At 46.6% G+C, this 24,581-nt stretch overlaps 1 protein-coding gene across 1 annotated transcript in view; it reads right to left on the bottom strand.

Moving 5' to 3' along the window:
• Positions 1–24,581, bottom strand: part of SHCBP1L (SHC binding and spindle associated 1 like) — a 1,202,144-nt gene that overhangs the window by 570,020 nt on the left and 607,543 nt on the right. The window lies entirely within an intron of this gene.

The raw sequence follows: 24,581 nt of genomic DNA, 5'->3' as shown, positions 1-24,581 counted from the left end.
AATCGCAAATTTCAGCCACGATTTATAGGCCCATTCAAAGTTGACAAGATGATCAATCCAGTGGCAGTTAAATTGCAGTTGCCAGCTCATCTAAAGATACATCCTGTTTTCCATGTCTCCTTGTTAAAGAACAGTCCTCCAAATTTACGTCAAAACTCCCCTCCAATTCCTATTCAGATTAGCTCTGCAGAAGAGTATGAGGTCAATCAAATCTTAGATTCCAAAATCCATAATGGCCAGCTTTATTATCTAATTGATTGGAAAGGTTATGGTCCAGAGGAACGATCCTGGGAGCCGCACGAGTATGTACATGCTTCTAGATTAGTGAGAAACTTTCATAGAACCTACCCAAGCAAACCTAAATTGGAGAACTATTCCTTGAGGGGGAGTACTGTCATGACCACACAAACTTGCCAAGTCAAATCAAAGAAGTGCATGAGAAAAGCAAAGAGGTATCCTCAGTGGAGACAGCAAAGCCCAAACTGGAAGAAGGTTTGCAGAGTAATCTTGCGCTTATTTCAAAGGAAGAATCAAGAAGAGAAGATCCAAGATGGCCGCTGTGAGTCCTGAAGGTTAGTTACAGTTCTAGTCTTGCAATCGGTTGGTTGCTAGGTTACGAGCTCTCCAGCTGGAAGCCTTGCACTTCAACTGAGGTCTGACAGGAATCAGCTATGAGGAGAGAGAGCGCGCTTCAGAACAGAAACTCCTGTGAGGTAAAATTACATTTGAAGATTATATTACAGAAAACGGATAAATATTGTCAAGGTTTATTCAAAGAGTTTGATAGTAGACCGTTCCCGTGGAAGTCGGCAAGGCTACAGAGTTAATGTATGAATTAACCTTATGTTTACAAGGTTCTTGTTTAAGATATTAAAGTCAAAGAAAAAACGAACTTTAAAAGAGCAAGTATCTACAAATGTCAAGGTTATAAACAAAGGCCAAGTTTAAAGGAGAAACGAACTGTTAACAAATAAGCATTTACAAATTCAATGGTAATAAACCAAAATAGAGTTTAAAAGAGAAACGAACTTAAATAAACAAGCATTTACAACTACAAGTTATCGACAGATGTCGAAGTAAGGAAGGAGAAACTAACTGTAATAAACAAGCATTTACAAATACAAGTTATCAATAAATGTCGAAGTAAGAAAGGAGAAACGAACTTTAATAAACAAGCATTTACAAATACAAGTATTGACAGAAGTCACAATAAGACAGGAGAAATTAAATAACATCAGCTGATTTGAAGAACGCATTATCACCAACTATATATATATATATATATATATATATATATATATATATATATAGCAACATAAAACCAATCTCTAACAAAGGTTGAGAAGTTCTTCCAGAATCAGTAATAAGCATTTTTTAAAGAAGAGCTATCATTTATAGAGAGAAGCAAGGCTACAGAGAACTCAGGGTGAGTGAAGAAATAATAGAATTAAAGAGAATTAAGTGTTGAGAGTAGAAAGTGAAAAACTGATGTTGTATGTCCCTAGTAATTGCGACTGTGACTCTTGCAGGTGCTGTATCCAATCTTAGATGTGAAGAGGCAGACTGAGTACTGGCGTTCATCATCTCTGTGGCAGTCTCTCTACCATCCCATTCCCCTTTCCCCCTCCGGGGTACTCAGCAAGAAGGATTAATATTCGTTGTGAGTAGCTCGGGTCGGGACTGAGGAGTTATCTTCTGCTTCTGAGGAAATCGAATTGAAGTATCCTGACAGGAGGGTAGAAAGATGGAAGGGTAATTGTCTACCCTATATGAAAAGGAGTGACAACTTTTGGCAGGAAAGCCACCCTGGTTTTCAACACCACTTTATCTGGGAAAAACAAGGTAAAGAGGGGTTTAACAGAAAGAGCTTGAAGCTCACTAACCCGCTGTAGGAAGGTGGCTATGTATATACTATTTCAAAGTAAGAAATAGTGTGCACAGAGTCCAAGGGTTCCCCTTAGAGGTAAGATAGTGGCAAAAGTAGATAATTCTAATGCTCTATTCTGTGGTAGTGTGATCGAACCGTAGGCTTATCAGAGGGCAGTGTTAAGCATTTGTTGTACACACACAGGCAATAAATGAGGAACACACACTCAAAGACTTACTCCAAGCCAATAGGTTTTTATATTGAAAAATATATTTTCTTAGTTTATTTTAAGAACCACAGGTTCAAGATTTGCATTAAACACTCTAAATGCAAGGTACTTTAGGTACTTTAGGAACTTTGAATAAAAGCAATATCATATACAGTCTTTGTAAAAATGGCAATAAGCTCTTTTCAAAGTGGACACTGCAAAAATCAACAGTTCCTGGGGGAGGTAAGTAAAGGTTAGTTTGTGACGTAAGTAAAACACTTACAAGTCTCAGTTATGGGGCATAGGCAGCCCACCGTTGGGGGTTCAAGGCAACCCCAAAGTTACCACACCAGCAGCTCAGGGCCGGTCAGGTGCAGAGGTCAAAGAGGTGCCCAAAACACATAGGCGCTGTAGGAAATTGGCTCTGTATATACTATTTCAAAGTAAGAAATAGTGTGCACAGAGTCCAAGGGTTCCCCTTAGAGGTAAGATAGTGGCAAAAAGAGATAATTCAAATGCTCTATTTTGCGGTAGTGTGGTCGAGCAGTAGGCTTATCAGAGGGTAGTGTTAAGCATTTGTTGAACACACACAGGTAATAAATGAGGAACACGCACTCAAAGACTTACTCCAGGCCAATAGGTTTTTATATAGAAAAATATATTTTCTTAGTTTATTTTAAGAACCACAGGTTCAAGATTTACAAGTAATACTTCGAATGAAAGGTATTTCACTCAGGTATTCTAGGAACTTTGAATAATCATAATAGCATGTACAGTTTTGACAAAAATGGCAATAAGCTATTTTAAAAGTGGACACAGTGCAAAAATCAACAGTTCCTTGGGTAGGTAAGTAAATGTTAAGTTCACAGGTAAGCAAAGTTACCACACCAGCAGCTCAGGGCCGGTCAGGTGCAGAGGTCAAAGTGGTGCCCAAAACACATAGGCTTCAATGGAAATAGGGGTGCCCCAGTTCCAATCTGCCAGCAGGTAAGTACCTGCTACTTCGGACGGCAGACCAGGGGGGGTTTTGTAGGGCACCGGGGGGGAAACTGGATCAAACCCTACCAAAGTACAGCTCCAGGAGCTCTTAGCAGAGTTTGCTAGAGACAACCCCTCTGAAGATACCCTTACAGAGGGGGAAGCTTGTGATGTGGAGGAGACTTTCGCCCCTCCACTCCTAGTTAGGGAGAACAGGGTTCCTCCAACCCCTGACTCCACAAGTGATAGTCAGAGATGTTGTTTCTCCCACATAGGAGTCCAGCAACTCTGGAAGCATTGAGGGCAGCATCAATGAAGATGACCTCCTGTTAGCCAGGATTGCCAAAAGATTGGCTTTGGAGAGACAGCTCCTAGCCATAGAAAGGGAAAGACAAGAGATGGGCTTAGCTCCCATCAATGGTGGCAGCAACTTAAATAGGGTCAGAGATACTCCTGACATGCTAAAAAAAATTGTAACAAAATATGAAGATGGTGATGACATCACCAAATGGTTCACAGCTTTTGAGAGGGCTTGTGCAACGAGAAAAGTAAACAAATCTCACTGGGGTGCTCTCCTTTGGGAAATGTTCAGTGGAAAGCGTAGGAATAGACTCCTCACACTCTCTGGAAAAGATGCAGAATCCTATGACCTCATGAAGGCTACCCTGATTGAGGGCTTTGGATTCTCAACTAAAGAGTACAGGATTAGGTTCAGGGGGGCTCAAAAATCCTCGAGCCAGACCTGGGTTGATTTTGTTGACTTCTCAGTCAGAACACTGGATGGTTGGATTAATGGCAGTGGTGTAAATGATTATGATGGGCTGTACAATCTGTTTATGAAAGAACACCTTTTAAGTAATTGTTTCAATGATAAACTGCATCAGCATCTGGTAGACCTAGGTCCAATTTCTCCCCAAGAATTGGGAAAGAAGGCAGACCATTGGGTCAAGACTAGGGTGACCAAGACTTCCACCAAAGGGTGACCAAACGAAAGGGGTCACAAAGACTCCGCAGGGGAAGAGTGTTGAGACATCCAAGGGTAAAAGTAAAGAGTCTTCTACAGGGGCCCAAAAACATGCTCAGGAGGGAGGGTCCAAAGCCTCTTCACAATCCAATTTTGGGTACAAGGGTAAAAAATTTGATCCCAAAAAGGCCTGGTGCCGTAGCAGTAATCAGCAGGGACACCAAACTGGAGACAAGGCCTGTCCCAAGAAAGGTTCCACTTCCACTACTACTCCAGTTAGCACTGGAATAGCCAGTCTCCTGGTGGGATCAACAGTGTGCCCAGAGCAAATCATCAGGGTTCACACTGAAGCTACATTAGTGTCTGAGGGTGGGGTGGACTTAGCCACACTGGCTGCCTGGCCCCCTAATATGCAAAAATACAGGCAGCAACTCTTAATTAATGGGACTAGTGTAGAAGCCCTGAGGGATACAGGTGCCAGTGTCACAATGGTGACAGACAAACTGTTTTCCCCAGGACAATACCTGACTGGACAAACTTATCCAGTCACCAACGCTGACAATCAGACTAAAGTACATCCCATGGCTATGGTAACTTTAGAATGGGGAGCGGTCACTGGCCTGAAACAGGTGGTAGTCTCCTCTGCTATCCCAGTAGACTGTTTGCTTGGAAATGACCTGGAGTCCTCAGCATGGGCTGAGGTAGAACTCAAAAGGCATGCAGCCATGCTGGGTATCCCTGAACTGGTGTGTGTCAAGACAAGGGCACTGTGCAAGGCTCAGGGTGAAAAAGAGGTGTTGGGAGCCTGGAATAATGGGCCAACCCTCCAAGAGAAAAGAAAAGAAGACTGAGGAACCAGCTTCAACACAGCAAAAGAAAAAGAACCTCTCTTCCCAGGAATAATTTCTACCCTCTGAGGGAACTGAGCCCATGGAGTTGGAACCTTATCAGGCTGAACTCTTAGGCCCAGGGGGACCCACAGGGGAACAGCTGTGTAAGGGGCAAGAAACCTGTCCCTCTCTTGAAGGCTGCAAGCTGCTGAAGAGACCAAAGGAAAAATCAGTGGAACACATAGGGTCTATTGGGAAGATAGACTCCTTTACACTGAGGCAAGAAATCCCAAACCTGGTGCCACTAGGAGAGTGGTAGTGCTTCTGGAGTTTAGAGAGTTCATCCTGACTTTAGCCCATGATATTCCACTTGCTGGGCATTTGGGACAAACCAAGACTTGGGAGAGGTTAGTCAACCATTTCTATTGGTCCAACATGTCCCAGAAAGTAAAGGAGTTTTGTGCCTCCTGTGCCACCTGTCAAGCCAGTGGTAAGACAGGTGGCCATCCAAAGGCCCCCCTCATTCCACTTCCAGTGGTGGGGTTCCCATTTGAAAGAGTGGGTGTGGACATAGTGGGTCCATTTGAACCTCCCACAGCCTCAGGGAATCAGTATATCCTAGTAGTAGTGGATCATGCTACTAGGTACCCTGAAGCAATTCCCACCCTTAGGTCCACTACTGCCCCTGCAGTAGCCAAAGCACACATTGGTATCTTTACCAGAGTGGGATTTCCTAAGGAGGTGGTGTCTGACAGAGGTACCAACTTCATGTCAGCATACCTGAAACACATATGGAATGAGTGTGGGGTGACTTACAAATTCACCACACCATACCATCCACAAACCAATGGTCTTGTGGAAAGATTCAACAACACATTGAAGGGCATGATCATGGGGCTCCCTGAAAAGCTCAAAAGGAGATGGGATGTCCTCTTGCCATGTATGCTTTTCGCATACAGAGAGGTGCCTCCGAAGGGAGTAGGGTTTACCCCCCTTTGAACTTCTGTTTGGCCATCCTATAAGGGGACCACTAGCTCTTGTGAAGGAAGGCTGGGAGAGACCTCTTCAGATATAGTGGACTATGTACTAGGCCTACGTTCCAGGATGGCGGAGTACATGGAAAAGGCAAGTAAAAACCTTGAGGCCAGCCAACAACTCCAGAAGATGTGGTATGACCAAAAGGCTGCTATGGTTGAGTTTCAGTCAGGGCAGAAAGTCTGGGTTCTGGAGCCTCTGGCTCCCAGGGCACTTCAGGACAGATGGACTGGCCCTTACCCAGTGCTAGAGAGAAAGAGTCAGGACACCTACCTGGTAGACCTAGGCACTAGCAGGACCCCCAAAAGGGTGATCCATGTGAACCGCCTCAAACTCTTTCATGACAGGGCAGATATAAACATGTTAATGGTTACAGATGAGGACCCGGAAGCTGAGAGTGAACCTCTCCCTGATCTCCTCTCCACTGACCCTAAAGATGGCTCAGTAGATGGAGTGATCTATTCAGACACCCTCTCTGGCCAACAGCAAGCTGACTGTAGGAAAGGATTACAACAGTTTGCTGAGCTCTTTTCCCTAACCCCTGGTCAGACACCCCTGTGTACCCATGATGTGGACACAGGAGACAGCATGCCTGTAAAAACAAAATTTTTAGACAGTCTGACCAAGTTAAGGAAAGCATCAAAGTGGAAGTCCACAAGATGCTCGAATTGGGAGTCATTGAGCACTCCGACAGCCTCTGGGCCAGCCCCGTGGTCTTAGTCCCCAAACCTCACACCAAGGATAGCAAGAGAGAGATGAGGTTTTGTGTGGACTACAGAGGACTTAATTCTGTCACCAAGACAGATGCCCATCCCATTCCAAGGGCAGATGAGTTAATTGATAAATTAGGTGCTGCCAAATACTTGAGTACCTTTGACTTGACAGCAGGGTACTGGCAAATAAAAATGGCACCAGGAGAAAAAGAAAAAACAGCAGTCTCCACACCTGATGGGCACTATCACTTTACTGTGATGCACTTTAGCTTAATGAATACCCCTGCCACCTTCCAAAGGTTGATGAATCAAGTCCTTGCTGGCTTGGAGTCCTTTAGTGCAGCTTATCTTGATGATTTTGCTGTCTTTAGCTCCAGCTGGCAGGATCACCTGGTCCACCTGAAGAAGGTTTTGCAGGCCCTGCAAGCAGCAGGCCTCTCTATAAAGGCATCCAAATGTCAGATAGGACAGGGACCTGTGGTTTACTTGGGACACCTTGTAGGTGGAGGCCAAGTTCAGCCACTCCAGCCCAAGAGCCAGACTATTCTGGACTGTGTAGCTCCAAAAACCCAGACTCAAGTCAGGGCATTCCTTGGCTTGACTGGTTACTATAGGAGGTTTGTGAAGGGATATGGATCCATAGTGACACCCCTTACAGAACTTTCCTCTAAGAAAATGCCCAAGAAGGTAAACTGGACTATAGAATACCAACAGGCCTTTGGCACCCTGAAACAAGGTATGTGCACAGCACCAGTTCTCAAAGCTCCAGATTACTCCAAGCAGTTCATTGTGCAGACTGATGCTTCTGAACATGGGATAGGGGCAGTTTTGTCCCAAACAAATGATGATGACCTTGACCAGCCTGTTGCTTTCATTAGAAGGAGGTTACTCCCCAGGGAGCAGTGTTGGAGTGCCATTGAGAGGGAGGCCTTTGCTGTGGATTGGTCCCTGAAGAAGCAGAGACCATACCTCTTTGGTACTCACTTTGTAGTTCAAACTGACCACAGACCTCTCAGATGGCTAATGCAAATGAAAGGTGAAAATCCAAAACTGTTGAGGTGGTCCATCTCCCTACAGGGAATGGACTTTATAGTGGAACACAGACCTGGGACTGCCCATGCCAATGCAGATGGCCTTTCCAGGTTCTTCCACTTAGAAAATGAAGACTCTCTTGGAAAAGGTTAGTCTCATCCTCTTTCGTTTGGGGGGGGGGGGGTGTTGTGTAAGGAAATGCCTCCTTGGCATGGTTACCCCCTGACCTTTTGCCTTTGCTGATGCCAAGTTATGATTTGAAAGTGTGCTGGGACCCTGTTAACCAGGCCCCAGCACCAGTGTTCTTTCCCTAAACTGTACCTTTGTCTCCACAATTGGCACAACCCTGGCACCCAGGTAAGTCCCTTGTAACTGGTACCCCTGGTACCAAGGGCCCTGATGCCAGGGAAGGTCTCTAAGAGCTGCAGCATGTCTTATGCCACCCTGGGGACCCCTCACTCAGCATATACACACTGCTTGCCAGCTTATGTGTGCTGGTGGGGAGAAAATGACTAAGTCGACATGGCACTCCCCTCAGGGTGCCATGCCAACCTCACACTGCCTGTGGCATAGGTAAGTCGCCCCTCTAGCAGGCCTTACAGCCCTAAGGCAGGGTGCACTATACCACAGGTGAGGGCATAGATGCCCCCTGAAAACATACCTGACTTCCAGTGTGGGCTGACTAGTTTTTGCCAGCCTGCCACACACCAGACATGTTGCTGGCCACATGGGGAGAGTGCCTTTGTCACTCTGTGGCCAGGAACAAAGCCTGAACTGGGTGGAGGTGCTTCTCACCTCCCCCTGCAGGACTGTAACACCTGGGGGTGAGCCTCAAAGGCTCACCCCCTTTGTTACAGCGCCACAGGGCATCCCAGCTAGTGGAGATGCCCGCCCCTCCGGCCACTGCCCCCACTTTTGGCGGCAAGGCTGGAGGAGATAATGAGAAAAACAAGGAGGAGTCACTCCCCAGTCAGGACAGCCCCTAAGGTGTCCTGAGCTGAGGTGACTCTGACTTTTAGAAATCCTCCATCTTGCAGATGGAGGATTCCCCCAATAGGATTAGGGATGTGCCCCCCTCCCCACAGGGAGGAGGCACAAAGAGGGTGTAGCCACCCTCAGGGCTAGTAGCCATTGGCTACTAACCTCCCAGACCTAAACACACCCATAATTGAGTATTTAGGGGCTCCCAGAACCGAGGAAGATAGAAGATGAAGAAGGGCTGCTGACCTGAAGCCCTGCAGAGAAGACGGAGACAACAACTGCTTTGGCCCCATCCCTACCGGCCTGTCTCCCCACTTCAAGAAAAACTGCAACAGCGACGCATCCCCCAGGGTACAGCGAACTCTGAAGCCTCGGAGGACTACCCTGCATCTAAAAGGACCAGAAGCTCCAGAGAACAGCGACCCTGTTCAACAAACCTGCAACTTTGCAACAAAGAAGCAACTTTTAAAGACCACACATTTCCCACCGGAAGCGTGAGACTTTCCACTCTGCACCCGACGCCCCCGGCTCGACCTGCGGAAAACTAACTCTACAGGGAGGACTCCCTGGCGACTGCGAGCCCGTGAGTAGCCAGAGTTGACCCCCCCTGAGCCCCCACAGTGACGCCTGCAGAGGAAATCCAGAGGCTCCCGCTGGCCGCGACTGCCTGCTTCAAGGAACCCGACGCCTGGAACCACTCTGCAACCGCAGCCCCCTGGACCTGAAGGAACCGAACTCCAGTGCAGGAGCGACCCCCAGGTGACCCTCTGCCTAGCCCAGGTGGTGGCTACCCCGAGGAGCCCCCCCAGTGCCTACCTGCATCGTTGAAGAGACCCCCGGGTCTCCCCATTGATTCCTATTGAAAACCCGACGCCTGTTTGCATTCTGCACCCGGCCGCCCCTGTGCCGCTGAGGGTGTACTTTCTGTGCCTGCTTGTGTCCCCACCGATGCCCTACAAAACCCCCCTGGTCTGCCCTCCGAAGTAGCGGGTATTTACCTGCTCGCAGATTGGAACCGGAGCACCCCTATTTCCATTGAAGCCTATGTGTTTTGGGCACCACTTTGACCTCTGCACCTGACCGGCCCTGAGCAGCTGGTGTGGTAACTTTGGGGTTGCCTTGAACCCCCAACGGTTGGCCACCTTGGACCCAACTTTGAACCCTGTAAGTGTTTTACTTACCTGTGAACTTAACGTTTACTTACCTTCCCCAGGAACTGCTGATTTTTGCAGTGTGTCCACTTTTAAAATAGCTTATTGCCATTTGTGCCAAAACTGTACATGCTATTGTGATAATTCAAAGTTCCTAAGATGCCTGAGTGAAATACCTTTCATTTAAAGTATTGTTTTCTATATAAAAACCTATTATCCTGGAATTGTCTTTGAGTGTGTGTTCCTCATTTATTGCCTGTGTGTGTACAACAAATGCTTAACACTACCCTCTGATAAGCCTACTGCTCGACCACACTACCACAAAATAGGGCATTAGAATTATCTCTTTTTGCCACTATCTTACCTCTAAGGGGAACCCTTGGACTCTGTGCACACTATTTCTAACTTTGAAATAGTATACACAGAGCCAACTTCCTACAGTAACCATGCCAAGGAGGCATTTCCTTACACCCGCCTAGCCGAGGTTATGGTAACAAGAAAAACAGTTTTAAGCACTAAAAACCTTAACGGGCAAGAGTGCATGGGCTCAAAAGATGACCCCATTAAAAAGGTTAAAACAAGATTTAGGTCCCACTGAGGCACATGAAAAGTAGTGGGAGGAAATTTATCAAGTAAACCCTCAAGAAACCTAACCACAATAGGTGATTTAAACAGTGATGGCTGATCCGGGAGGCAAATAAAGGCTGACAGAGCAGCTAAATAACCCTTAACCGTAGCCACTGCACAACCCTTCTTTGATAAGTCCAAAGGAAATAATGGAATATCAGAAAGGTGGGCCTTCAAAGGATCAGTTTGTCTTTCTCCACACCAAGCCATGAAATTTGACCACCTACCGGCATAAATGGTCTTAGTGGAGTGTTGCCTGGCCGATAAAATAACATCCACTACATCTGGTGGGAGAGAAAAGGAACTCAGGTTGCCCCGTTCAATCTCCAGGCATGAAGGTGCAGGCTCTGGAGGTGGGGGTGTAGAACCTGCCCCTGCGACTGCAAGAGGAGGTCTGCCCTGAGAGGGAGACGGAGCGGAGGGCACAGTGAGAGTTGAAGAAGGTCCGTGTACCATCCCCTTATTGGCCAATCTGGGGCTATTAAAATGACCTGAGCCCGATCTTGGCGAATCTTCCTCAGAACCCGAGGAATCAAGGGTATGGAGGAAACGCGTAAAGCAACTGGTTGAACTAAGATATCTGAAACGCATCCCCAAAGCTCCTTGCACTGGATACTGGAGGCTGCAGAATGACGGGCAGTGCGTGTTCTCCCGAGTGGCAAACAGATCTATCACTGGAGAACCCCACATCTGAAAGATGTGCTGAACCAGATCCGGATGGAGACGCCACTCGTGATCAGCTGAAAAATGTTGACTGAGAGTGTCCGCACTAACGTTGAGCACTCCGGCCAGATAATTCGCTATCAAGCAAATCAGATGGTCCTGAAGCCAGGACCAGAGACGCAGAGCTTCTCTGAAGAGAAGATATGACCCGACTCCTCCCTGCTTGTTTATATACCACATCGCTGTAGTGTTGTCCGTCAGGACCTGAACTGACTGACCGCAAAGGGACGGAAGGAAGGCCTTGAGAGCCAAACGCATCGCCCACAATTCTAACAGATTTATATGAAAAGTTTGTTCCACTGGAGACCAACGACCCTTGATCTCCAGTTCGCCAGATGAGCTCCCCACCCTAGAGTGGAAGCATCCGTCATGACCGTGGCCACCGGAGGTGGCAGCAAAAACGGCCTTCCTTGAGAAAGGTTGCTGTCCACAGCCCACCATCGTAACTCCGCTATATCGTCTCTGGAGATCGTTATCGACTCTTCAAGATCCCCTTTGTGTTGAAACCATGGCCTGCGGAGACACCATTGGAGAGCCCTCATGTGCCAACGTGCATGAGTGACCAACAGAATGCAAGAAGCGAACAGACCGAGCAGGCGTAAGACCTTGAGGACTGGAACAACCGCTCCATTTTGAAACATTGGAATCAAAGCATGAATGTCCTGGATCCACTGAGGCGGAAGACAGGCCTGATTCAATGTTGTATCCAGTACTGCCCCTATGAACAGGAGGCGTTGAGAGGGCTCCAGGTGAGATTTGGGTTCATTTATTGAAAAACCCAGCCTGAACAAAAACTGAGTTGTCATCTGCAAGTGACGCAACACAAGCTGTGGAGACTTGGCTTTGATCAACTAATCGTCCAGGTAAGGGAATACCGGTATACCCTTCCTTCTGAGACTTGCTGCCACCACTACCATCACCTTTGTGAAGACTCGATGTGCTGAAGTAAGACCAAACGGAAGGACCGCATACTGGTAGTGTTGCAACCACACCACAAACCGGAGATACTTCCCGTGCGAATTGAGATTGTGCCAGAGTCAGCATCTTGAATTTTTCCTGTTTGAGGAACCAGTTCAAAATCCTCAGGTCTAGGATTGGTCTCAAATGACCGTCCTTCTTGGGGATCAGTAAGTATCTTCAGTAACAACCCTGACCCCTTTCCTGCTCTGGAGCCAACTCCACCGCACCTTTTGACAATAGGATCTGAACCTCCTGCTGTAACAACAGTAGATGGTCTTCTGAACAAAACAAGGGACGGGGAGGGATGGGAGGAGGAAACTCCTGAAAAGGAAGAGCATGTCCTTTTCTCACAATGTTTAGGACCCATGCGCCTGATGTAACTAATTCCCACTCGTGGAGAAAAAGACGTAATCTTCCCCCTACAGGAGAAGTATGATCAATAAAGGGGAGAAAAGTAGGTCTGCTTCCCTTGCTGTTGTCCCCTAGAGGAAGAGGATGATGCAGGGTGCTGCTGGGTGGCCCCTCTTGTCATAACCCTCCCCGACCTCTAAAGGATCGATATGGGAGGCTGGTAGGCTGCAAGACACACACTCCTCAACGTCATGCTCAGAGCTAAGGCACCAAAGACAATCGTCATGAGGGTCAGTGACCGGCATGCGACCCCAGCATTCTCTGCATGGCTTGAAACCGGACTTCCTGGGAGGAGACATTGTAACTAAAAAGTCAGATAGCAACAAGATGAAACACCCCTAACAGAAGCGAGAGCTAGAAGAAAACCGTTAGCGTTGAAGGCACGGAAAAAAGGGATCTGACGTCAGCACGCCAGCGAGGACCTCTTATTGGCACGGTGACATCAGACGGAGTTGCGTGGAGCCGTGCAATTGTGACGTCCTCGTCGACGTGGAGAGCTGGGAAGAAGATTTTCCTTTGGATGCAGGCGCAAGGGTGAATTCATAAGGTGAGGAATCCACAGGTAGTTGTATCCATCAGAAATTTCCACGCAGCACCCACCGGATCGACGCAGCCCCTGTGACTTCATCCTGTCAGCACCGGATTTCAACGTATCGTCCCCAGGGCGTCCAAAAAACCCTCAACCCGAAGAGGATCCAAGCCTGTGTGCCAGAAATCGACGCAAAGCCTTCCCTGCATGAAAAATAAACGATGCATCGCCGTGTGCGGCCCTAGGAATCGACGCACACCTCCCTGTTTTCCATGCATCTCCTCCTCTGTGGTTCTTTGCAGAGATTTTGAATGCAAACCAGGTACTTTGTGCTTGCAAGAGAAATGTATTGCTTTACAGAGACTAAAGACACTTTATATCATTTTAACAGTGATATTCCAAAGTATACCTTTTGCATTTTAATTGTTTTAACCTGCATCTTATCAGATAAATATTATATATTTTTCTAAACACTGTATGGTGTATTTTTGTGGTGTTCTACTGTGTTATTGCATGATTTATTGCACAAATACTTTACACATTGCCTTCTAAGTTAAGCCTGACTGCTCAGTGCCAGGCTACCAGAGGGTGGGAACAGGATAATTTGGATTGTGTGTGACTTACCCTGAGTAGAGTCAGGGTCCTTGCTTGGACAGGGGGTAACCTGACTGCCAACCAAGGACTCCATTTCTAACAATCCCTAACAGTTATCCCTACTATTCATTCAAACTGGTTTAAAACATCAGAATGTTAATACAGTGATATACTAAGATAAAAAAATACCCATCTCCTGCCACCCATTACTGCATTCAGAAATAGTATACCCATGATTAACTGACATGACTTGATTTGCATTCTTAGGTACTGAAGACCCCTGAATTTTCACTTTACATATGCCCCCATAATGCATCCAATATATTAAGCTGATCAATTTGTAAATCAAATGGTCAAAGAGTGACGTCACTGTCAAAGCGTCCAGCCATTATTACAACATTTGAGGTACGTTCGTTTTCCAATATTTCAAAATACAAACTTTGGCCACTTCCAGCAGAGGATCCAGTCATCTCTTCATATAAATAGAAGTCCCTGAGCTACTGCATGCATCATGTAGCAAGGTCAGCCTCAATGAAGGCTTAATGATATCATCAAGCCACAAGTGTCAGTTAGATGGCGCCAGACTAGAGTTGGGATGTTCGACAATCCTGGGCAGTGCCACAAAATGTGTGCTATATTCCCTCCCATTAGGTCGGATCTCCAACATTTGCAATCACAGCTGTCTTTGCTCTATGTAGTTTCACTGGGAACCTATCAAGAATATTGATAAACTGTGGCTGATCGATATGGATTCTGTTTACTATCGGCACTGATCTTGGTGATTGCTACTCTCTGTAAGGGTAGGGTGTGGCTCTGCTCCTTTTGTAAAATATTTCTATAAAAAACACAAATCATTCTGGTCCCATCTGTCTCCAAATCTCGATATATCGATGGTGTCCCATCAGAATAAACCGTTCAGATTGGTTATTTAATGTGTTTTTATTACTTAAAAGTGAAACCAGGTGAATGGCGTACATTATGGCTCCACAGAGGTGCAGTACATTGCAATAACCACAGTTATAGCGTATATAATGATGCAAGTATATTCCACATAATATGTTCGTTCCCCAATCGTAATAAGACTGTACGCATGCAAGGTGGAGGAATATTTGATGAAGAGTCAGTATTATGAAGTTTTCTCTTCAGGCTCATTTAAATACATTTTTGGGGATTTACATAGGAAGAAATTCCAGCAGGAACAGAATCCTCTATTTTAGCTTGGGCACAGGCTCTACTGCATGTTCCTCCTATACTAATTGGATTTCTTAAACCTACAGCCCAGAAAAGGTTAGATTTACTCCTTTGGTAGAATCTGGGGAGGCAAGCTGAAAAACCTGATTTTGTACCGATTGTGCACAAAATCTAGCTCCCACCTGTCCTCTGTGTTCACCTACCTTGCAGAGAAATAGTTGGTAATACTGCCTGCTACTGGGTGCTAAAACTTCCCTGCAGCTACAGAGGGCTGATTCCCTTTTTATCTCTTCCACCTTTGGAGTTTTGCTGTTGAAAGGTCTAATGTTGTAGTTTTTGCTGGTAAAGCTGGAAAATGCCCTTCTCCCTCCAAGACAAACATATTTCAAGGTCTCCACTTCCGTTTTCATTCAGTGAATCTCCTCGTCAAATTGACGCTCCAACATCTTGTGTAGCACAAGCCATCAAAGATGTCACCAGATCACACGAACGAGCATCTCTAACAAGGTTAGCCAAACTTTGGAAAATTTCTTAGCCAGATTATACCTTCATCTTCTGCCAGAGCCTGTGGAACTGTACTTCTTTTTTGCTGCCACTACCACCAGAAAATCAGGTGTTACTACCTCACTTTGGAAGTACTGAGGAGGTACCTTTGTCACCAGATATGAATTTCTTCTCCAGACATCTTCTCACACAGCACACCAAGAAAGGATTAGAAAAAGTGTCCATCGTAGGCTCCAATAGGCCCTGAATTAAGGTAGCAGCTAACTGTGCTTGCGGCTTCATATGAACGGTCTCAAAGTAGCAGATATGGATGCCTTCGGATTAATTATTCTGATGGTAAACTTTCTTGAAGTTCTGCGAGAGTGCTCATGAAAAGAAATCAGATTGTTTACTGGTGTCACTCTGGATGGAATAGACTGAAGTTATGATGGCAATATCTCAAATTAAACTGCTAAGGAAACAAAATATGAGTCAAACTGATGCACAATTTACCTATACCGTCTACGAATGGGTGACTGCCCTATCGTGCCTTCTGTGATGGGAAAATCCCTTCAACTCAGGCTTCCTTGTACTTTTCCGAGACTGACTTAAGAAGATGTACCTCTTTCTTCACATCAACCTTCATGTGGTGAAATAATATCTCTCTAGGGCGGTCAATAAGAAGGCTGACCCAATTGTTTAGGAGGCTAAACCCATTACAGAGAGCTTACATCCACAGTAGTGACTGGATTAACCTAATCCTCAGCTCATTGTGCAGTGTCTGCAGGTGCTGGAGGGGATGGTGTAAGCAGTCTGATCCTCCTCCAACTGAGACAATGGATAAGCAACTCAACTCTCATCAAGACAAGAGAAACCTGCAGTGAGATGAAAAAGAAACACAGGACTGTTTTCCTCAGAGAAGGTCTGAGAACCACCACAGCACTTTAAGATGTTGAGTGAAGCATATAGCTCCCCAAGAAAACAGAGTTGCTTCTAGAAAAAAGCAGCTTTGTAGAAAGATGAATTGTGTCCAGAATCTTTCTCACAGGGTAAACAAACAAAACAGGCTGCCTAGCTCTCATCCTGAAGAGTATGAAGGAATACTGTAGTTTTCCCAAGAACCTTAAAGGAGTAGAGGCATACTTTTCCCTGTGCTTCTTGAGACGCATGCTTTCTGCGTTGGTTTTTATGAACTTCACTCTTCTTTGAGACCTGTTTCAGCCAAATGTACCATTCATACAGTAAATTAGCAGGCAGAATATAAAAAAAAACAAGAATGCTGCCTATTTCCGTATGTTTTCTGTTTACTGGATCAATTGGAAAACATTGAGAAATTCTTGTGTGCTGAGATCTAACACATACGCAGAGGTATTCTACCGTTTATGATTCAGGGGAATTCCACTGTTGAAAAAAGGAATTACCAGAGAAACAAGACATTTAAACTTCTCTTGGGGGTTCAATTCAGTAAGGCAGAGCCATGGGAAATGATGTAAAGTTAGCCAATGGCAATACCAGTGAGAAGCCAGATGAGTTTACCACCGCACTGATCACCTGATAGGAGACTATAATTTCTTCTTGAAGAACCTCCTGGAAATCCTCCCTGTCTTCACATAGAAGTTTTTCTTCAAAGCATTGAAAAGTTTACCATAGGAGTCTCTTGTTCCTTCTAAGTAAAACATTAGTACTGTAGTTGCAGAAGTACTACAAAACGTCCTCCGTACTCCAAGCCATTCTTTCGACCACCACCTCGGGAAGCACTACAATGGACTGACTAGTGGCAAGATGTTTGCTCACATCCAAAATGATAACTGAGCCCAGAGGAGGATCTGTACACAGGCAAAAAGGTTCTTGCCCCAGTAGCTTGTACTTTTTCTGTAAACCTGCTGGGGTCACTCTAGTACAGGTTGATGTTAAAAATACCCCCACCCACGGTTCTAACAGACCCAGACGAATAAACAAAATACACTGTTCCAAGCGAAAGTAGGTGAAAGGATATAAAGGAGTCCTAAATTTTAGGAGCAAAAGTCCTCACACACCCAGATGGGTGTCATGCTTCATCATCGGAGTGCTCCTCATCAGACCGGCGCTGCAATGTCTGACAGGCTCCCCCCAGTGAAGGGGGGGCTCTTTGCCAGAGACCCGGACCAGAGAAATCAGTGACCCTGAAGGATAAGTTACTTACCTGTAAATCCTAGTTCTCTTCCAGGGGTATCCTCATCAAAGTCATAAACATTGAATATTCCCGCCCTTGTGCGGGGACCCCGGAGCATATATAAAATATATACACATTAAACATGTGTAACAAACAGTCATGCAGGCTATCATGTTAAAAAAAGTCTAAAATGCTTTATTTCTATGAAGTTTATTTTTTTATTTTTTATTATTAAATACTACAATAGAGCCTAAATAAGTACCCAAGCTCCTAAAACTAGGCTTGGGGAAGTAAGCAGTAGCAAACTCTAGTGAAAAAATAGAGAAAACTGCATTGAAAAACAATGAAGCATTCTTAGCCAATAGGCTGCATGTAGGTTAACACAGGAGAACCATAAAAACTTTGGCACTGTGCCTTTAAGACCCTGAGCACCTCCAGTATCCCACCATGCCTCAGGGGTGAAGGAAAGGTGACAGTTGGTTCACAGTTAGGTCAGTTCTTTTTACGGTGACAATTTGTATAATTGAATCAAAATACTGTCTGTCCTGCACTTCTAGTAGACGTGCGTCCGGGGAGGAGGGTGGGTTGTTTATGACTTTGATGAGGATACCCCTGGAAGAGAACTAGGATTTACAGGTAAGTAACTTATCCTTCTCTTCCAGGGGATCCTCATCAATAGTCATAAACATTGAATAGATTAGCAAGCCCATCCCTAAACCCAGCGGACTGTCCGATAGAAGTGCAGGAATAGACATGTCTTACGCAAATAAATTCCTTAGAGAGGCCTGCCCCACTTGGGCATCCGCTCTTGCATCTGAGTCTAAACAATAATGTCTTGTAAAAGTATGGACAGACTTCCATGTAGCAGCCTTACAAATCTCAGATATAGAAACATTGTTAAGGAGAGCAGCAGTAGCCGCTTTTCCCCTTGTGGAATGCGCTCTAGGCCGCACTAGCAATTGTCTATTAGCTAGCTGGTAAGTATTAACAATACAAGAAACTATCCATCTTGAGATTGTTCGCTTAGATGCTGCTTCTCCTGTCCTTAAATGACCATAGTTCACAAACAAGCGGTTAGAGTGTCTAATCGATTTTGTCTTGTCCAGATAAAATTTCACCACTCTTTTCAAGTCTAATGAGTGCAATGCTTTCTCAGCCGGAGTTTCCGGATTGGGAAAGAACGTCGGTAAAGTTATGGTCTGATTAATATGGAATTCTGACACCACCTTCGGAAGGAAAGATGGGTGAGTTCGTAGAACTACTCTATTGTCATGAAAAACCGTGTACGGTTCTTTTGCAGACAAGGCCTGGATCTCACTGACCCTCCTCGCTGAAGTAATGGCCACCAGAAAAGCCGTTTTCCACGTAAGGTGTTGTAAGGAGGCCTTATGGATAGGCTCGAAAGGAGGGCCCATAAGTTTTGCTAGGACTATGTTCAGTTCCCACGGAGGAGAAGGCCTCCGAATTGGCGGAAAAACTTTCTTCAAACCTTCTAAGAAATCCTTGACTACAGGTTTCGTAAAGAAGGATTCCTGAGAAGGTGACTTGCGATAGGCAGTAATAGCAGACAAATGTACCTTAATAGATGATACCTGCAGACCGGATTTCGCTAGGTGAAGCAAATAGGACAGTATGACGTCCTCCTGCGCCCGTATGGGATTATGGCCTTGCTGACAGCACCATATGTAGAATCTCTTCCACTTAAAAGCGTAGGAACGCCGCGTGGAAGGCCGTTTGGACTCTTTCAAGATGTTCATGCACTCCTGCGAGAGTCCTAGGTGCCCATACTGCAGGAATTCAGGAGCCATGCTGTTAAGCTCAGAGAGGGTAGGTTGGGATGTAGAATCCTGCCCTCCATTCTGCTCAGAAGATCTGGTCTGCACGGCAGCCTCCTGTGAGGTTTTTCCGACAGGTTGAGGAGATCCGTGTACCAGAATTGTCGAGGCCATTGTGGCGCTATAAGAATCATTCTGGTCCTGGATCCGTAAAGTTTGCTGATCACTGCCGGAATGAGGGGAATCGGCGGAAAAGCGTAAAGAAATGTCCCTGACCAGTCGATCAACAGGGCATTCCCTCGAGATCCCGGACGGTAGAACCTGGATGCGAAGTCTGGGCATTTCCTGTTTACATCGTCTGCGAAGAGGTCCAGTTGAGGCCGACCCCATTGCGCGAAGATGTATTCTGCGACTTCGTCGTGCAGGACCCAATCGTGAACGTCCTCCAGGTGTCTGCTTAGAAAGTCTGCTTCTACGTTCTGCTGACCTGGCAGGTGAACTGCTGTGATTGACATTCCTCTGGCCAGGAGCCAATGCCATATCGCTTGGGACTCTCGTGAAAGGGGTAGGGATCTCGTTCCCCCTTGTTTGTTCAAGTAATACATCGTGGTTGTATTGTCCGTCTGTATCAATAGAGTTTTCCCCTGAATTAGCGGTGTGAAAGACTTGAGAGCCAGATGGACCGCTCTGAGTTCTAGCAGATTGATGTGGTACTGCTTCTCCTTGTCTGACCACAGACCCTGCGCTTGAAAAGGACCCAGATGAACCCCCCATCCCTGAAGAGACGCATCCGTTACCAGAGTGTCGGATGGAAGTACCTGGTGAAACGGAGCGCCCACTGACAGGTGAGGTCTGTGCATCCACCATCTCAATGACTGAAGTGCTACCTCCGGTAGCCGCATTGTGTCTTCCCAGCGACCTGTTCTTTGGCTCCAATTGGCCTCCAATGCCTCTTGGAGGGGTCTCATGTGGAGTCTGGCATTTGGGACAATAAAGATGCACGATGCCATGGAGCCCAGTAGTGATGTCACTAGTAGGTGCGCTGGCTCTCAACAGGTCCTGGCACTTCTTGTTTATTGAGGACAGTCGTTCCTCCGAAGGATACACTTTTTGTAGTTCTGTGTTTATGATAGCTCCTAGGTAGTGAAGACTCTGCGTTGGAGTCAAGGTTGACTTCTGGTAATTGACCTGAAGACCTAGAGCTTCGCAAACTCCTAGTACAATGTCCCGATGGCTTCTCGCCTGCTCCGGAGAAGAAGCCTTTAGTAGCCAGTCGTCTAGGTATGGATATATGTATATCCTTTGTCTTCGTAGATGTGCCGCCACCACTGCCATACATTTCGAGAAAACTCTTGGAGCAGATTTCAGGCCAAAGGGTAGAACCCTGAACTGGTAATGCTGTAACGCTACTCGAAAGCGCAGGAATTTTCGATGCTTTGGAGCTATTGGGATGTGGAAATACGCATCCTGCAGGTCGATGGAGCACATCCAGTCTCCCTGATGCAGTTGAGGGAAAGTTTGGTGAAGCGCTAGCATTCTGAACTTCTGCTTTCTTATGTATTTGTTCAGCAGTCTTAGATCCAGGATTGGCCTGAAAACGCCCTCTTGACCCTTCTTTGCTACTAGAAAGTAACGGGAGTAGACCCCCTTTCCTCTGTGGGCAGGTGGAACCCTTTCTATGGCATTCTTTCTTAGGAGGGCGAGAGCCTCCTTGCGTAGCAAGGTGAGATGAGACGGATTGTGTTTGGTTGGTGGCAAGTGTGGTGGAGGCTGTTTGAAAAGAAGAGAATAGCCATGTTCGACAATATTGAGCACCCATTTGTCTCTTGTGATAGAGTGCCACTCGTGAAGATGAGCAATAATACTTCCCCCCACCGGAGTGGTGTACAGTGTCGAGGGAAGCGAGACTTCATTGCTTAGTGGGTGCTTTTGGAGTGGACTGTTGAGGTCTGCTTGACCCTCGCTCCCTTGTGTTTCTTCGCTGAAACAGAGGGCGTCCCTGTCGTTGCTGAGACCTTTGCGACCAATGAGGGGTTTGAACCCTCTGTTGGAAAGGGCGTCTATCGTACGGTCTGTACCTCCGCCTGAAATCTTTCCTTCTTTCGAGGCCTCCCGCCTTCATGGTATCCACCTCGGTCTTTATGCGGGCCATCTCTTCGTCTGCATGGGCACCGAATAGAGAATTCCCGGCAAATGGGAGATTCAGGATACGTTGTTGTGCCTCCTGTTTCAAGCCAGTGAGCCTCAGCCAGGAAGATCTCCTCGCACAGATACCATGTGCATACCAATGAGCCGCCAAATCCGCCCCATCCGCTGCCGCGCTGATAACTTGGTTAGATACCAGGCATCCTTCCTGTAGAATCTCTTGGAAATCTTGCCTGTCTTCTCTGGGCAGTTTTTCTGTAAATCTACTGAGGGAATCCCACAGAGAACGATCGTACCTGCCCAGGAGCGCAGACGCACTAGAGACCTTCATTGCTGAAGCCGCTGTCCCGCACATCTTTCTTCCCAGAGAGTCTAAATGCCTGCTCTCTTTATCCGGGGGTACCGTGGATGAAGATGCCACCGAGTGGGTCTTTCGGGCGGCAGCTATGATCACTGAGTCTGGTGGCGGATCCTTCCTAAGGAATAAAGGGTCTTGCTTTGGAGCCTTGTACTTTTTAAGAATCCGAGCCGGGGCAGACTTAAGCGAGGCTGGGGCCAGAAAAGTGTCCATGGTTGGCTGCAACAAACCAGGCACTAGAGGCAGCAACTTTTTCGACGCTGATCTCTGTTGACTGAGAGTGTCCGCACTAACGTTGAGCACTCCGGCCAGATAATTCGCTATCAAGCAAATCAGATGGTCCTGCAGCCAGGACCAGAGACGCAGAGCTTCTCTGAAGAGAAGATATGACCCGACTCCTCCCTGCTTGTTTATATACCACATCGCTGTAGTGTTGTCCGTCAGGACCTGAACTGACTGACCGCAAAGGGACGGAAGGAAGGCCTTGAGAGCCAAACGCATCGCCCACAATTCTAACAGATTTATATGAAAAGTTTGTTCCACTGGAGACCAACGACCCTTGATCTCCAGTTCCCCAGATGAGCTCCCCACCCTAGAGTGGAAGCATCCGTCATGACCGTGGCCACCGGAGGTGGCAGCAAAAACGGCCTTCCTTGAGAAAGGTTGCTGTCCACAGCCCACCATCGTAACTCCGCTATATCGTCTCTGGAGATCGTTATCGACTCTTCAAGATCCCCTTTGTGTTGAAACCATTGCCTGCGGAGACACCATTGGAGAGCCCTCATGTGCCAACGTGCATGAGTGACCAACAGAATGCAAGAAGCGAACAGACCGAGCAGGCGTAAGACCTTGAGGACTGGAACAACCGCTCCATTTTGAAACATTGGAATCAAAGCATGAATGTCCTGGATCCACTGAGGCGGAAGACAGGCCTGATTCAATGTTGTATCCAGTACTGCCCCTATGAACAGGAGGCGTTGAGAGGGCTCCAGGTGAGATTTGGGTTCATTTATTGAAAAACCCAACCTGAACAAAAACTGAGTTGTCATCTGCAAGTGACGCAACACAAGCTGTGGAGACTTGGCTTTGATCAACTAATCGTCCAGGTAAGGGAATACCGGTATACCCTTCCTTCTGAGACTTGCTGCCACCACTACCATCACCTTTGTGAAGACTCGATGTGCTGAAGTAAGACCAAACGGAAGGACCGCATACTGGTAGTGTTGCAACCACACCACAAACCGGAGATACTTCCCGTGCGATTTGAGATTGTGCCAGAGTCAGCATCTTGAATTTTTCCTGTTTGAGGAACCAGTTCAAAATCCTCAGGTCTAGGATTGGTCTCAAATGACCGTCCTTCTTGGGGATCAGTAAGTATCTTCAGTAACAACCCTGACCCCTTTCCTGCTCTGGAGCCAACTCCACCGCACCTTTTGACAATAGGATCTGAACCTCCTGCTGTAACAACAGTAGATGGTCTTCTGAACAAAACAAGGGACGGGGAGGGATGGGAGGAGGAAACTCCTGAAAAGGAAGAGCATGTCCTTTTCTCACAATGTTTAGGACCCATGCGCCTGATGTAACTAATTCCCACTCGTGGAGAAAAAGACGTAATCTTCCCCCTACAGGAGAAGTATGATCAATAAAGGGGAGAAAAGTAGGTCTGCTTCCCTTGCTGTTGTCCCCTAGAGGAAGAGGATGATGCAGGGTGCTGCTGGGTGGCCCCTCTTGTCATAACCCTCCCCGACCTCTAAAGGATCGATATGGGAGGCTGGTAGGCTGCAAGACACACACTCCTCAACGTCATGCTCAGAGCTAAGGCACCAAAGACAATCGTCATGAGGGTCAGTGACCGGCATGCGACCCCAGCATTCTCTGCATGGCTTGAAACCGGACTTCCTGGGAGGAGACATTGTAACTAAAAAGTCAGATAGCAACAAGATGAAACACCCCTAACAGAAGCGAGAGCTAGAAGAAAACCGTTAGCGTTGAAGGCACGGAAAAAAGGGAACTGACGTCAGCACGCCAGCGAGGACCTCTTATTGGCACGGTGACATCAGACGGAGTTGCGTGGAGCCGTGCAATTGTGACGTCCTCGTCGACGTGGAGAGCTGGGAAGAAGATTTTCCTTTGGATGCAGGCGCAAGGGTGAATTCATAAGGTGAGGAATCCACAGGTAGTTGTATCCATCAGAAATTTCCACGCAACACCCACCGGATCGACGCAGCCCCTGTGACTTCAACCTGTCAGCACCGGATTTCAACGTATCGTCCCCAGGGCGTCCAAAAAACCCTCAACCCGAAGAGGATCCAAGCCTGTGTGCCAGAAATCGACGCAAAGCCTTCCCTGCATGAAAAATAAACGATGCATCGCCGTGTGCGGCCCTAGGAATCGACGCACACCTCCCTGTTTTCCATGCATCTCCTCCTCTGTGGTTCTTTGCAGAGATTTTGAATGCAAACCAGGTACTTTGTGCTTGCAAGAGAAATGTATTGCTTTACAGAGACTAAAGACACTTTATATCATTTTAACAGTGATATTCCAAAGTATACCTTTTGCATTTTAATTGTTTTAACCTGCATCTTATCAGATAAATATTATATATTTTTCTAAACACTGTGTGGTGTATTTTTGTGGTGTTCTACTGTGTTATTGCATGATTTATTGCACAAATACTTTACACATTGCCTTCTAAGTTAAGCCTGACTGCTCAGTGCCAGGCTACCAGAGGGTGGGAACAGGATAATTTGGATTGTGTGTGACTTACCCTGAGTAGAGTCAGGGTCCTTGCTTGGACAGGGGGTAACCTGACTGCCAACCAAGGACTCCATTTCTAACAATCCCTAACAGTTATCCCTACTATTCATTCAAACT

The sequence above is a fragment of the Pleurodeles waltl genome, chromosome 4_2 (assembly GCF_031143425.1).
Source record: "Pleurodeles waltl isolate 20211129_DDA chromosome 4_2, aPleWal1.hap1.20221129, whole genome shotgun sequence".
NCBI lineage: Eukaryota > Metazoa > Chordata > Amphibia > Caudata > Salamandridae > Pleurodeles > Pleurodeles waltl.
Note: the sequence above shows the minus strand (reverse complement) of the source record. Positions and strands in the feature narration are given on the sequence as shown.